The following is a 13,371-nucleotide window of genomic DNA, read 5'->3' as shown; positions in this document are numbered from 1 at the left end:
GCCTGCAGCATCCTCGACTGCGCTCCCCCCAAATAAGCCAGAAGCCCCTCAGGCCACTTTGTGACATACGAGGCTCCTCTGGAAGTTTCAAGGCACAGGATTCCACGGTCACGGAGGTCTCCCGGGCAGGGCTAGCAGACAGCCGATCCCCAAGAACTCTCCATTACCACCTCCCAGAGCTGCTCTCCTCTCAGGAAGCCTGGCTGCTGAGGCCTTTTTAGGGATGACAGCCCATATGTAACAATCCAGCCAAGGCAACGATTGTCCTCGGCCAACATCAGAAGGCCTTTGGGGGTGGGGACCCAGAGTCTCTGCACACACCTCCCCTGCCCCAACTGGTGAGACTCCAGACAGGAAGGCCAGCCATTCCTATGGGTCTGGGACCTGCTGGCCTTAAAGCCAGTGGAGCAGCCCAGCCAGGACCAGCCCATAAAACTGGTGTCTCTGGCCCTCTGTCTGGAGGGAGCTGCTGTCTGGAAGGTGACAAACACACTTCTCTTTGCTAAAAGGGATGACCAAGCAACTGGCACAGGTCCAGGTGGGAGGGGCAATGCCCAAGGCTCCAATACCGCAGGCACTCAGAATGTACTTTTGGAATGCAGACTCTTCCAGGAAGCTCTTGGAGATTTCACTTTTCTTTGCCCCATGAGCCCTGACCCTGTCTCACAGGGTAGCTGCTAAGCAGAGGCCTCTGGGCCTAATAGCTCTCATGTGTCCCTGCTCGAGTTTGATGTCAGGGCCCCTCCTTGCCCTCTGCATCCCCAGAAGCACTGTCACAAACAATATCCAGTGGTCGAGATGTTGGGAACCCAGTGACCTGTGAAGACAGATGTCTGAGGTTTCATGGCGGGGCAGCCCTGATTAAAGCCTGGGACTTCTCTGTTTCTGGTCTGACACAGTTGGCCAAGCCCAATGAAGCATGGTCAGAAGTGACCAGGTCACTGAGGCTGGCAATGCTGCAGGTTTAGCCAAGCCCACGAGGGGCTGGATGGGGGCCACCTGCTCCCATAGTCCCATGCTCACACCCTGGGCTGGTTCCAGCTGGGAGAACAATCTGGAAGGGAGCACAGACCTGGGACCCAGGGTTGACTTTTTTCTTGATGAGTGTGGAGCCAGTCTTGGTGAATAGGATGCTGACTTGACATTCTGTCACTTCCACAATCACCGCCCCCACCACAAGCTCCTTCCCCTTTCAGAATGCTCTCCCAGGGGACCACCGCACTTCCAGACACCCACCTCCATGAGTGGCCCTCTCTGTGTGTCCCGCTGACACTTCTAAGTGAAGTGAAAGTGAAAGTCGCTCAGTTGTGTCCGACTGTTTGCGACTCCATGGACGATACAGTCCGTGGAATTCTCCAGGCCAGAATACAGGAGTGGGTAGGCTTTCCCTTCTCCAGGGGATCTTCCCAACCCAGGGATCGAACCCAGGTCTCCCACATTGTAGGTGGATTCTTTACCAGCTGAGCCATAAGGGAAGCCCCCCCGCACCCCACCGCCACCAGCAAAAAGGGAATAGGTGCTAGTCATGCAGTGTTGATACAGTGTGGGTGTGTGCTATAGATGTGTTGTGCAGACTAGTTTTGTGGGCGCCCCAGTGCTGAGCCTGGGAGGGATCAATGGAGACTTAGTGTCACTGAGATCCTCCCCTGAGGACAGAATCACATGCACGCGGGGTTGATAGTGGGTGATGCCCCGCCCCCAGCCACACAGCCCAGAACTCTGGGGACCTCAAAGATGCAGGCTCTGATGTTGAGGGAGCCTTTGTCCCTGGAGGCTGCTGGGCTGGAGACGGTCAGAGAATGCAGTGTCTTGGGGATTCCAGCCTGCTTGCGTCACAAAGCCCTGTGCACTCGGGTTCTCAGGCTTTGCTAGAACTTTCACATTGTTGCCAAACACTCCATGCTGAATCAGGAGTGTGACCTCAAGGTTTCTAGATTTTGGCCCTAAAAGTGGTCCACATGGTGATGGTATAAGCATGATGGGTGCAGAGGTCAAATGCCAAGGCTGAGCTGTGTCCTGGGGGCCCAGGGCTGGCTGGGGTGTGGGCATTTGTTGGGGAACAGAGCCAGGGAGGACAAATGCTCGTGAGAGCTTGGACTGACCAGCTGGGTGGTGGTATGCTGAGGTCACATGACACAACATGATGCATAGCATGCCCAGGCCAGCGCCCCGTCCAGGTCCACAGATACACACCGCACTGCCCCCACCATCTCCAAAGGCCTAGTGTGCACGATGGCCTGCCTGGCAGGTCCAGGCCCCTCCCACCAGTGCCAGACCTGTAGTGGGCAGTGCTCCATCCCTCCATCACCCCTGCCCATCCTGGACAAGTTCAGACCCTCAAGGAGAGAGCTGTGAAGTCTGGGTCCACTGTTGAGGCTGTGTCTCCAAGCGAAGCTGTCTAAGGAGATCCAGGACCCCGCTTCCGAAATGTTATCACTGCCGCCCTCCACCCCATGCTGATCCTGAGAGTCAGACAGCCCTCAACCCCGGGTCTGAGACCCTCTCACTCCCGACCACCCACGATGGCCATGACCACTGGGGGCCGCGTGGCTTGCGGAGCAGACCCCTGCAGTACTCGGCTCTGTGCATGTGGCTGAAGGGACCACAGCAGGAACTCAGCTCCCCTGTCACACTCCTGGGTGTGCTGTTTCAGCGGTCCCAGGCTCCGGGAAGGCTTCTGTCGCCACCGCTGAAAGTGTCTGACCTGCTGACAGATTGTCCATCACCTGGAGAGAGGCAGGAAGACCCCACTGCCAAGAAGCAGGCTACTCTCTGGGGGGTGACACCATGTGGTCACTGGGAAAACCGGTGGGTTTATGAACTAGGTGATGCTCTGTTGGTTTTAAGCTCTCCTCCAGGCAGAAATTCCAACGTGTGCTACTCAGGTGCCCAGAAGCCTCCATCCAGCCCTCCCTCCCTCCCTCCCTGTCTGCCCCCCATCCTTCCAGCCACCTGGTCTGGATGTCGGGGAGGGGCCATGGGTATCTCAGTGCACGTGTCCTCATGGATGGCCGCAGCTATCTCAGGCCCTTCAGTGGCTGCAATGTTCTAAGCAGTGGGGTTGTTTGATATTAATCCCAGATGGTTCCCCTCTTCCAGCTCCAATCAGAAGCCTCTGTCCAGGGCTGCCCTATCCCCAACCCGTGCCAGCCATGCCTCATAAATCACTTGACTGACTTTACGGAAGAACCGGCCATGACTCCATCTCCCTCTGCGAGGCAAGGCTCACACCATGGTGACTCTGTAGGGCACACTTCCATCCTGTGAAGGAAAGCTTGCTCTGGTTTCTGCCCCAGTGGTCACACCGAGCAGCAGCCCCCCAGCCCCTACATGGCCCACTCCCTCAATGGGAGTTGGATGGCAACTGGGCAGCTTTGGGCAGTTGCCAGGCATTAGACCTTGGGAATGGCTAACTCTGGGTCTGCTGGGCACCCTGCTGCTCACTGCCCTGGCTACTGAGCCTAGGCCAGCTGAGCCCTGGGCCAGGGCCCCTGTCTGTCCTGTCATCCCTCGTTCTTCTGTCACCAGTGCCCAGAGCCTGAGCCAATTCGTGACCAGCAGACTGAGCTCATTAGTACTGGCTGACATCTGGTGGCCAGACCCTGCTTGCTGAAGGTCTGGACCAGGGTCAGCTGCCAGTCTGAAGGAACAGGAGGACTCTGTAGATGGCAAGGCAGTCACTGCTTATGTGAGAAAGAGAATGGTGGGGGTGTTGGAGGGAGCTTGTGGGAGTCCAGCCCCCAGCCCAAGGATGACTTCTCTTCCACCGCTCTGTCCCAGGCATTCCCAGAGGAGCCCAGAGACCCAGGCACTCTTCCTGGGAGAATAGTCCCTTTGAATCTCTTAATGGAACTTGTATCACCTATCCATCCATCCATTTTTCCATCCACCATCCATCCACCCACCCATCCATCCATTCACCCACCCACCTACCCATTCATCCATTTATCCATCCACCTGTCCACTCACCCATCCATCCACCCACCCATTCATCCAATTCACCATCCACTCTTCCATCCATCTATCCATTTACCTACCCCATCCACCATCCATCTACCCACCAACCCTTTCACCCATCCACCCACTCATTCACCAACTCCATCCATTCAGCCACCCAGTCTCCTGCTCAATTATCTTCCCTCCTTCCCTCCCTCCTGCCCTTCCACCCACCTTCCCTTTCTTAGTAGTTGAGCTGTGCATCCAGTCTTGCTGTCCACCTCCTTTCTTGGTGACCTTTGAGCTTCAGCATGGCACCCGGGAGTCCTGTCTGCTCTGCTGTTCTCTTCAAGCCAGCTGGGAAAGGAACAACACCCTAGATCACTCCTCTCTCAGACTCCCATGAGGCTGTCTCATTAACCTGGACTGGATGTCAGTCACACGAGACTAATGAAAGCCAGTATTGGTGGAGCGGTAAGAAGGAACTGGCACTGAGCTGATATGCTCTGAGGACCTTAGTAAAGCAGCCCTTGCTGGGGCTGTCCACGGTTCAGCACCGCTTAGTGGAGACCCCACTAAGTGGTCAAGTGAGGCAGATCTGTTTAGGGATGAGAAAGTCTGAGGCCAGACCGCCAATTACCCCCACCATTGCTTTTTGTCCCTGGGTCAGGAAGATCCCTTGGAGAGGGAAATGGCAACCCACTCTCTCCAGTGTTCTGGCCTGGGAAAGCCCATGGACGGAGAGGCCTGGTAGGCTACAGTTCACGGGGTTGCAAAGAGTCGGACACAACTGAGTGACTAACTCTTTCTGCTTTTTGCCCTTCACTTTTATGGAACTCTGGTCCTGAGCACTTAAAAATATTTTTTAAATCTTGAAATGGGATGGATGATTAGGTAGATGATAGGCGGGTGGGTGGGTGGATGGATGGACAGGAAATTTGGGAAGCACAAGAAAAGCATTGCAAAGTAGATACTAAGTACAAGTGACCCCACTTTGCTCATATCTTGGAATGCTCTTTGGGATTTTTCTATTTCTGTGTGCTGCTGTGACAGGCCCCTGATCATGTCCTTCTAAAGTAACAACTGGCCTCTTCATGTAGGTGGGAGTGTTGGGTGGAAGGTTTACTATATGGCTGCATTATCTCCACATTTACTCCTGAGCATGGCAGAGACCTGTGGCTGGCGGGCAGTGAACCTGGGGTTGCATTGTGACCAGCTGGCCCATCAAGCCTTATAAGTGTCTAGACTGCTGATGCTCTGAAGCCAATGGCAGCCTCAGAGGACATGTACCTCTGTGGCCAGCAGAAGGGGACCAGTCCCCACCTGGCAGGAGACACAGAGAGATGGGCCCTCACCTGGGACAGGTGTGGCTGGAACTCCAAGACTGAGGTTTTGGGGACCCAAGTTCTGAATCTAGCAGGACAGCCCCCCCGGCCCCGCAGTAGATCCAGGGCTCTTCAAGGAACCCATGAATCTCAGCAGATCTGGAAGGCAACCTTTTCTGATGGGGGTGTCAGTTGCGTGTTGGCCATCCGAAACGCTGAGTGGCCCAAGCCCGCATCTCAGGAGTGTGGACACGGGTTTGATGGCCTTCCAGGCATAGGCCAGGGTGGTCCAGAGACCCAGCAGTGCCACCTGGGCAGGGTGGGAGGCAGTGCTGCCCTCACAGCTCAGCGGCCATGACTGAATACCCCAGGATGGACAGCTCCCACAGCAGACACCTACTCCTCACAGCCTGGAGGTTGGATATCCAAGATCCAGTCGGGTCCAGCTTCCCGGACTCCTGCTGTGTCTCCACGGGGCTGAGAAGGCTGACTCTGGGGTCTCTTCCTGTTCTTCTAAGGGCGCTAATCCATCCCGAGTCCCCACCCTCTTGACCTTACCTCATCCTAATTGCCTCCCAAAAGCTCCGCCTCCAAATGCCATTACACTAGGAGTCAGAGCTTCCACGTAGGAACTGGGGGGACACACTCAGCCAATAGTAAGGGCTGTCCTGTTCATCCCACCACAGAAGGGATCAGGAGCATTGCTCTGCAGGCAAGGTCGCTGGGGCCTAAGCCATCAGCGACTCAGCCCTCACAGCCTGCTGGCAGGTTCACCTCACTACAGGGCAGGTGGGAGTTGCCTCCATCCTGGACAGAGGAGGGTGAGAGAGAGGCCTGGATGTGCTGAGACACAGGAGTCTCTGCCCAGGAGGCCAGAGGGGAGAGGGGAAGGGGGAGGAGGAGGCAACCAGAAGGGAGGACAGCAGTGGAGGGGGCTGAGACAGCCAGGAGCCTCACCCACCTCCAGAGAAACCACAGACAGGTTTTCGGGCAGAGCTGTCCCCTCTCCTCCTGGACTTGGAAACCTCAGGGCCCCGACGTGTCCCCTTCCGGATGTCGCATATGCGTGGAGGGGGCCATGGCCCTGCAACCATTAGAAGCAGCAGAGGTGGGCAGACCAGAGACAGCCCTGGAACCAGCCTCTGGTCATGGCTCGACAAGCCCAAGAGGCTCCATCGGCTGGAGTAGGAGAGTGATGGCCTCGTCGGTTGTTCTGTTCCTTTTGCTTTTATTCTTTAGGCTTTGCTCCAACGGTAACAGGCCACTAATGGAAGCATTGAGGCGACGGACATTGTAAAATGACAGAGGAAGACCCCTCCTCACTTTCCCCCCCAAGATGTGATGTGATGATGTGTGTGCTCAGTCATAGCCGAATCTTTGACTGTAACCCGCCAGGCTCTTCTGTCCGTGGAATTTCCTGGAGTGGAAATATACTGGAGTGGGTTGCCAATTCCTTCCCCATCCAGGGATTGAACCCATGTCTCCTGCGTCTCCTAAACTGGCAGGCTGATTCTTTATTGCTGAGCCCCCTGGGAAGGACCCACCTCCGCCAATCCAGGTGTTTCTCCAAATGTGGCTACAGTCACTGCTGGGTCCGAATCTTCCAGATGTTCTCCAGGCACAAGTGCATCTGGAAACACCCAGAAATAGGCTTTTTCTGCAAAACAGATGCAGCCACACACACCATTCTGCCCTCTCCCAGGAGTGTTGCTCCCTTGTCCCCAAGCCTGAGGAGCACGGCCTCGACCTTCTCAGTGCTGATTAGTGACCTGTCGTCCGACTGACCGAATTCCTCCAAACAATCTCTAACGAGGCTTTCCCATTTAAGAATGTTTCAGTTATTGGTGTTTTTCAGATCTTAAAAAAACTATCACCAATGAAGTCGCGGTCGCTCCCCACACACCCGTCTCCATCCCCGTGGTGTGGTCGAGGATTGGACGCTAACTTGGAACCACACAGGGAAGACTGCACATGTTTACAACGTGGGTGGAAGCTGCCAGAGTCGGAAGCTCCATTTTTCAGATTTAACTTTTATTTCATATTGAAATAAGAGTCAATTTACCATGTTGTGTTAGTTTCAGGTATACAGCAAAGTGATTCGGTTACACATATACGTACATTCTTTTCCATTATAGGTTATTACAGAATATTGAATAGGTTTCTCTGTGCTCTAAAGCAGGTCCTTGTTGATGATCTATTTTATATATCGTAGTGTGTATATGCTAATCCCAAACACCTGGTTTATCCCCCCACCTATCCCACATGGCAACCATAACTTTGTCTGCTGTGTCTGTGAGTCTGTTTTGTAAATAAGTTCATTCAAATCATATTTTTAGATTCCATATATAAGGGATGTCATCTGGTATTTGTCTTTCTCTGACTGATTGACTTCACTTAGTGTGACAATCTCTAGATCCTTCCATGTTGCTGCAAATCATATTATTTCATTCCTTTCGATGGCTGAGTAATATTCTATTGTGTGTATACCACATCTTCTTTAACCATTCATTCAGCTCTTGACGGGCATTTAGGAAAAGACTCAAACCAATAAAATTAGAAATGAAAAAAAATTACAACTGACACCACAGAAATACAAAGGATCATAAGAAACTACTAGTACTGCTAGCAACTCTATGTCAATAAAATGAACAACCTAGATGAGGCACCATTTTTGAAGGATGATGGAGCGAGTCCTAAAGGGTCTCTGTCCTGTCCAGGTGCTGTAAAGCTGCCACATGGAAAATCAGAGGCAGGGGCATGGTTAGATCGGCAGCTCCTGCCATGTAGTCTCCTTGAGCTGCAGGGACAAAGGGCCACACCCGAAGGCCTTTCACAACAGACACATCCTGCCTCGCAGCTCCAGGGGCTGGAATCTGGGCGTGGCTCACCTGGAGCCACGGCTTGGGCCCTCATCACACAGCCATTCAGCTGCCGGCCAGGCTGTGGTCACATCTGAAGGGTGGATGGGGAGGTGAGAAGGGCTCCAGCTCCCAGTTCACCATGTAGTCGTCAGTGGGCCTCAGACCATCACCTGGGCCCCCTCCCAAGAAGCCTCATGATGCATCAGCTGGCTTCTCTTAGTGAAGCAGTTGGGGGTAGGCACCCAGGACGGAATCATCCTCTTTAAGCTGATCTTGGAGTGATGTCTCATCACGACCCCTACTGATCCTGTTGGTCAGAGTGAGTCAGCCCAGGGCAGAGCAAGGAGGGGTGCCTGGAGAAGGGGTCATTGAGGACCATCTTGGAGGCTGCCCTCCTGGGCACCAACCGGAGCATCAGGACTGGAGGGAAGGTCACCGGCTGGCAGCCCAGACCCACTCAGCTCAGCAGAGATGCTGCCTTCTGCTGGCCACTCAGGGCTGTAATGGAGATTAATGGAAAGCAGTGCGTGGCTGTTTTGGGAGAGCGGGGGACACGGGTCAACCAGGAGGAGCACCCTGGCTGGGCACAGCCTCTTCTGGACCCCTCCCTGGCAGCGTAGCTTATGTAAAACACTAACAGGGACGCTTCTGATTGCTTCAGAATGCTCCTTACTGATGTAGGACATCCCGGGGGACCTAGGGTGACATCCTTCCCTCCACACCCCACCCCACCCCCTGCCTCTGGAGGGGGTCTCTGAGCTGCCTGGCACCCCCTCACCCACGAGGCCCTCAGACAAGGGGTCTCTCGCCCCCTGCCGGTGCCCTGCTGGAACCGCCCATAGAGAGATCTGGGGCGGTGGGGGTGGCGGGGGCGGGGCCGGGGCGCCGGAACAAAGGAGGCTTGTTAGCTTCATGCAGGCAGGACACCAGAGGGGAGGGGAAAAAAAAAATCAATGTTTGCTAAATAGGGGGAAAAAATCACCCTGACTCAGTGGGGACAAGGTTTATTTTCAAGTGTATTAAAGTGATTACCCAGAGGAAAAGCGGAGCAAATGAACAAGTGTGCAGAGTGGTGAGTCGCTCGTTTTCCCGAAGAGCTCGGAAGAGCAGGCTCTGTGCACGCACCCCCCCAGCCGGACACAGCCAAGCTTTCGGTTTTAAATAGTTTATAACATTTCAGAGGCAGCGTCTAAGAGGAGGCCGTCCCTGGAGAGGCCCGGCAGACCTCTGCATTTAGCCAGTGATAAATAACCCGGAGCGCACAGGGCCCGGAAGGATCCCAGATTTAATTCAAATAATTTAAAATCTAATGTTGAAAGAGCTCTTTGCATTCATGGGCCGTGCGCATTTCCAGCTGGAGAAAGAAAAGGCTTTGTGTTCCGGGTGGGGGCAGGGTGACAGGCTGGAGCCCGAAGTTCGGGACTAACCTTTTTACCATGTGCTGCTTCCAGCCCGCTCACCAGCATTTTTCATACTATAAGTGGCATCAGTGCTGAAGCCAGACAAGGGGGGAACACGATTTATCCCCTCCTGGAGTTTCGACTCAGGTGAAAGGATTTTTGTCCACGGCGAGGTTGCTTCCTCACAAGCCCCTTCTCTGACGATCCTCGTCCCTCCCCACAGGTCAGGTTTCTAGATGGAAGCATCTTGATGCAGACGCGGTCCCCCACGCCACCCCTGCGAACCTTCTGGGGCCCCATGGCGTGGTCCCTGTCATGGTAGGAGGCCGAGGCCCATCTGAGGAGGGAGCCCCCACTCCGCATCACCTCTATCCGGCCCCATCCACACATCAGGAAGACAGCCAGAGCCACCAGGAGATGGTCCCAAGAGACTGGATCAGTGGCTGAGACTGGCCAGAGAATCCAGGCTCAGTTCTGAAGGATGTGCGAATGGTGTGTTGTGTCAGTGTCGGCCCAAGATTCAAGGCCACTCAGAACCTCTGAATACGACTGTGTGGAAATAGGCTCTCCGCAGATGCAATCAGATCATGTTGGGTTAGAATGGACCAGAATTCCAATTATTGATGTCCTCGGAAGAAGGAAAACTAGAGACACACAGGGAGAGATGCGTGATGACCGAAGTAGGGGTGACATGTCTACAAGCTGAGGACTGTGGCCCCACCAGATGCTAGGAGAGGCCTGAGGCAGGTAGTCCCTCAGAGCCCCCAGAAGTACCCAGCCGTGACCACAGCTGGATTCAGAATTCCAGCCTCCAGACTGAGAGAGCAGATTTCTGTTGTTTTAAGCCCTTGCCCCCACATTTTGGTGTTTTGTTACAACATCTGGGGAAGAGTCACAGGATGACATCAGAAGTCTGAGTTGTGTAGCAATTGTGTAGTTGTGTAGTTACAACACGCCTCCATCTGTTGGCGTTACATGAACACAGGTGCCAGTGCAGGAGACACAAGAGATATTGGTTCGATACCTGGGTCAGGAAGATCCTCTGAAGGAGGAAATGGCAACCCACTCCAGTATTCTTACCTGGGAAATCCTGTGGACAGAGGAACCTGGAGGGCTACAGTCCAACGGGTCGCACGGAATCAAAGATGACTGAGCACACGCACACACAGGTGTCGGTCGTGACTGGTGACAAAAAGCACCACCTATGTGAGCTGCAGTCTTTCCAGGAGTTGTCTGGAGGTGGCCGCAGGCGCCCAAAGTCAATGGACACACTTCTCAGCAGCTTTCCCACAGCCTCAGAATGTCATGGGGACGAAACACTCACCAGCTTGCCTTTCTAAAATGACCCATTTCTCCAGTCCTGACTTACCTTTCTTTTTCTTTTTAAGAGAATCTATGGGACCTTCTCTTAAAAGGTACCCAAAAGGCAACCTCTCCTGTCAGAATTCATCTCTGGCTTGGGTGGCAGAGGCCCTGGAGCATCTTGGAGGCACTCTCAGGAGAGGGAGGTGGTCCCCCCAACCCATCTCAGTCCCACGTCACATCTCACTGTCTCCCAGCAGCATCAGACTCTAGGCAACCAGCCACACAAATCTAGGCTGCCAGGGGCTCAGACAAGATTTCTGTAGAAATAAACATTGTGGGTCCATCAAGAGGGAGACCCTGGCTGTTTCCTATGCTCTAGCTCTCACTGTAGCAAAGCCCATGGCAGCCCTGGCAGAAGCAGGAGCGATGGCAGTGACCGATATAGCTCCCCCGGTTGGTGAAGGTTGCCAAATGGTCCCCTGGCTAGACATGTGGGGTTTGACATCTTGCCTGACCAGCTGGTGAATAAGTCAGTCAGCCAGGGCTTCTGCTTCAACATCCTGTGTGTGGGAGAGACAGGTTTGGGCAAGTCCACCCTCATGGACACCCTGTTCAACACCAAGGTCGAGGGGGAGCCAGCCACCTACACACAGCCAGGTGTCCAGCTCTGGACCAATACCTCTGACCTTCAAGAGAGAAACATAGGGCTAAAGCTGACAACTGTTAACACGGTGGGCTTCAGGGACCAGATCAACAAGGAGGACAGCTACAAGCCCATTGTGGAATTCATCGATGCCCAGTTTGAGGCCTACCTGTAGGAGGAGCTGAAGATCTGCAGGGTACTAAACACCTACCATGACTCTTCCATCCATGCCTGCTTGTAACCTCATTGCCCCCATGGGTCATTCCTTGAAGTCTCTGGACCTATTGACTATGAAGAAGCTGCACAGTAAGGTGAACATCATCCCCATCATCATCAAATCAGATGCCATTTCTAAGAGTGAGCTAACCAAGTTCAAAATCAAAATCACCAGCAAGCTTTTCAGCAACAGAATCCAGATCTACCAATTCCCTACAGATGACAAGTCAGCAGCAGAAATCAACAGAACCATGAACGCCCACCTGCCATTTGCTGTCATGGGCAGCACGAAAGAACTGAAGATAGGTAAGAAGGTGATGAAAGTGTGGCGGTGTCCCTGGGGCACGGTGCAAGTTGAAAATGAAGCCCACTGTGACTTTGTGAAGCTGCAGGAGATGCTGATCTGAGTCAACATGGAGAATCTCCAAGAGCAGACCCACGGCCCGCACTATGAGCTGTACCACAGCTGTAAGCTGGAGGAGATGGGCTTCAAGGACACTGACCCTGACAGCAAACTGTTCAGTTTATAGGAGACATATGAGACCAAAAGGAAAGAGTTCCTAGAGGAGCTCCAAAAAAAGAAGAGATGAGACAGATTTTTGTCCAGAGAGTCAAAGAGAAAAGAAGCTGAACTTAAAGAGGCAGAGACAGAACTGCATTAGCAGCTTTACTGTCTGAAGAAACTACACCAGGATGAGAAGAAGAAGCTGGAGGATAAGAAGAAATCCCTGGATGACAAAGTGGACGCTTTCAAACAGAGGAAGATGGCAGCTGAGCTGCTCCAGTTCCAGGGGTCCCAGGTTGGAGGCTCACAGACTCTGAAAAGAGACAAAGAGAAGAAAAACTTTTAATAATCTTGTCTTCAGCAGCTGCAGTAAGTCTAAAGGAGAAGACTACCATTATAGAAGAGTTAGGGTTCCATATTGTCTCAAACCAGAAACCAACCAATACCCTCTCCCTCCAAACTGTGTGCGCGTGCACGTGTGCATGCACACACACACACACACTCTTAACAAGTGTTCCTGTGTCCAGGCAAGAAGCTCTTGCCCAGCTTACGTGGTATTTTAAATAGAAGTGTCTTGTCCTAATCTAACAAGGCAGGGAAAGATCCATCCGAGCTGGAGAATGGACCCAGTGTAACCTCAGAGAGACAACTGCAGGATGACTCACCCAAGTATAAGTGGCTGAGGCAGGAGAGCTCAGCTGTGGGTGTGGAAGTATTGCTTGCAAGTTTTTCATTTGAGTTTTCTGTTTTTCCTTTTAAACACCAATTCTCTGGTTCAGTGGGTTGATTGTCTACAGCCACTATTAAACATTTCTGAATATGGATGAGAAAGTCAAGCAACATTCATATCTTCTTCAGCATTCACAGACCTTCTGCAGACCCCCTCAGCAAGCGGGGTGAGTGGATCTACTAACATTCAGGTGGAGAAAGGAAAGGAGAGATGGGGAGATGGGGGAGTTTAAGCTTAGTGAGAGCAAAATTACTCCATTCAGCCTTTCAAGGCCAGTTGGGGTTTTGAGAGAGGGGACCTGGAGGGAGAGTTTTGGTGTTGGTAAATCTGCCCTGAATTTGTTGGTTTAACTTGCATTGAAATACCATCCGAGTGTGCCCATCCCCATATAGCCCTGCAACCGTTGCCATTCTACTGTCCCGTGTCTCTTGAGAGAGCCGCTTTGCACAT

At 53.2% G+C, this 13,371-nt stretch overlaps 1 pseudogene; it reads left to right on the top strand.

The window, feature by feature from the left end:
• The first annotated feature begins 11,253 nt into the window (after positions 1–11,253).
• LOC129551077 (septin-6 pseudogene) lies at positions 11,254–12,537 on the top strand (annotated as a pseudogene).
• The last annotated feature ends 834 nt before the right edge of the window (positions 12,538–13,371 follow it).

Source organism: Moschus berezovskii, chromosome 17, assembly GCF_049115385.1.
Source record: "Moschus berezovskii isolate FMDL1 chromosome 17, NW_MosBer_1.0, whole genome shotgun sequence".
Taxonomy (NCBI): domain Eukaryota; kingdom Metazoa; phylum Chordata; class Mammalia; order Artiodactyla; family Moschidae; genus Moschus; species Moschus berezovskii.
The sequence above is the reverse complement of the archived record's forward strand: the minus strand, read 5'-3'. Positions and strand labels throughout refer to the sequence as shown.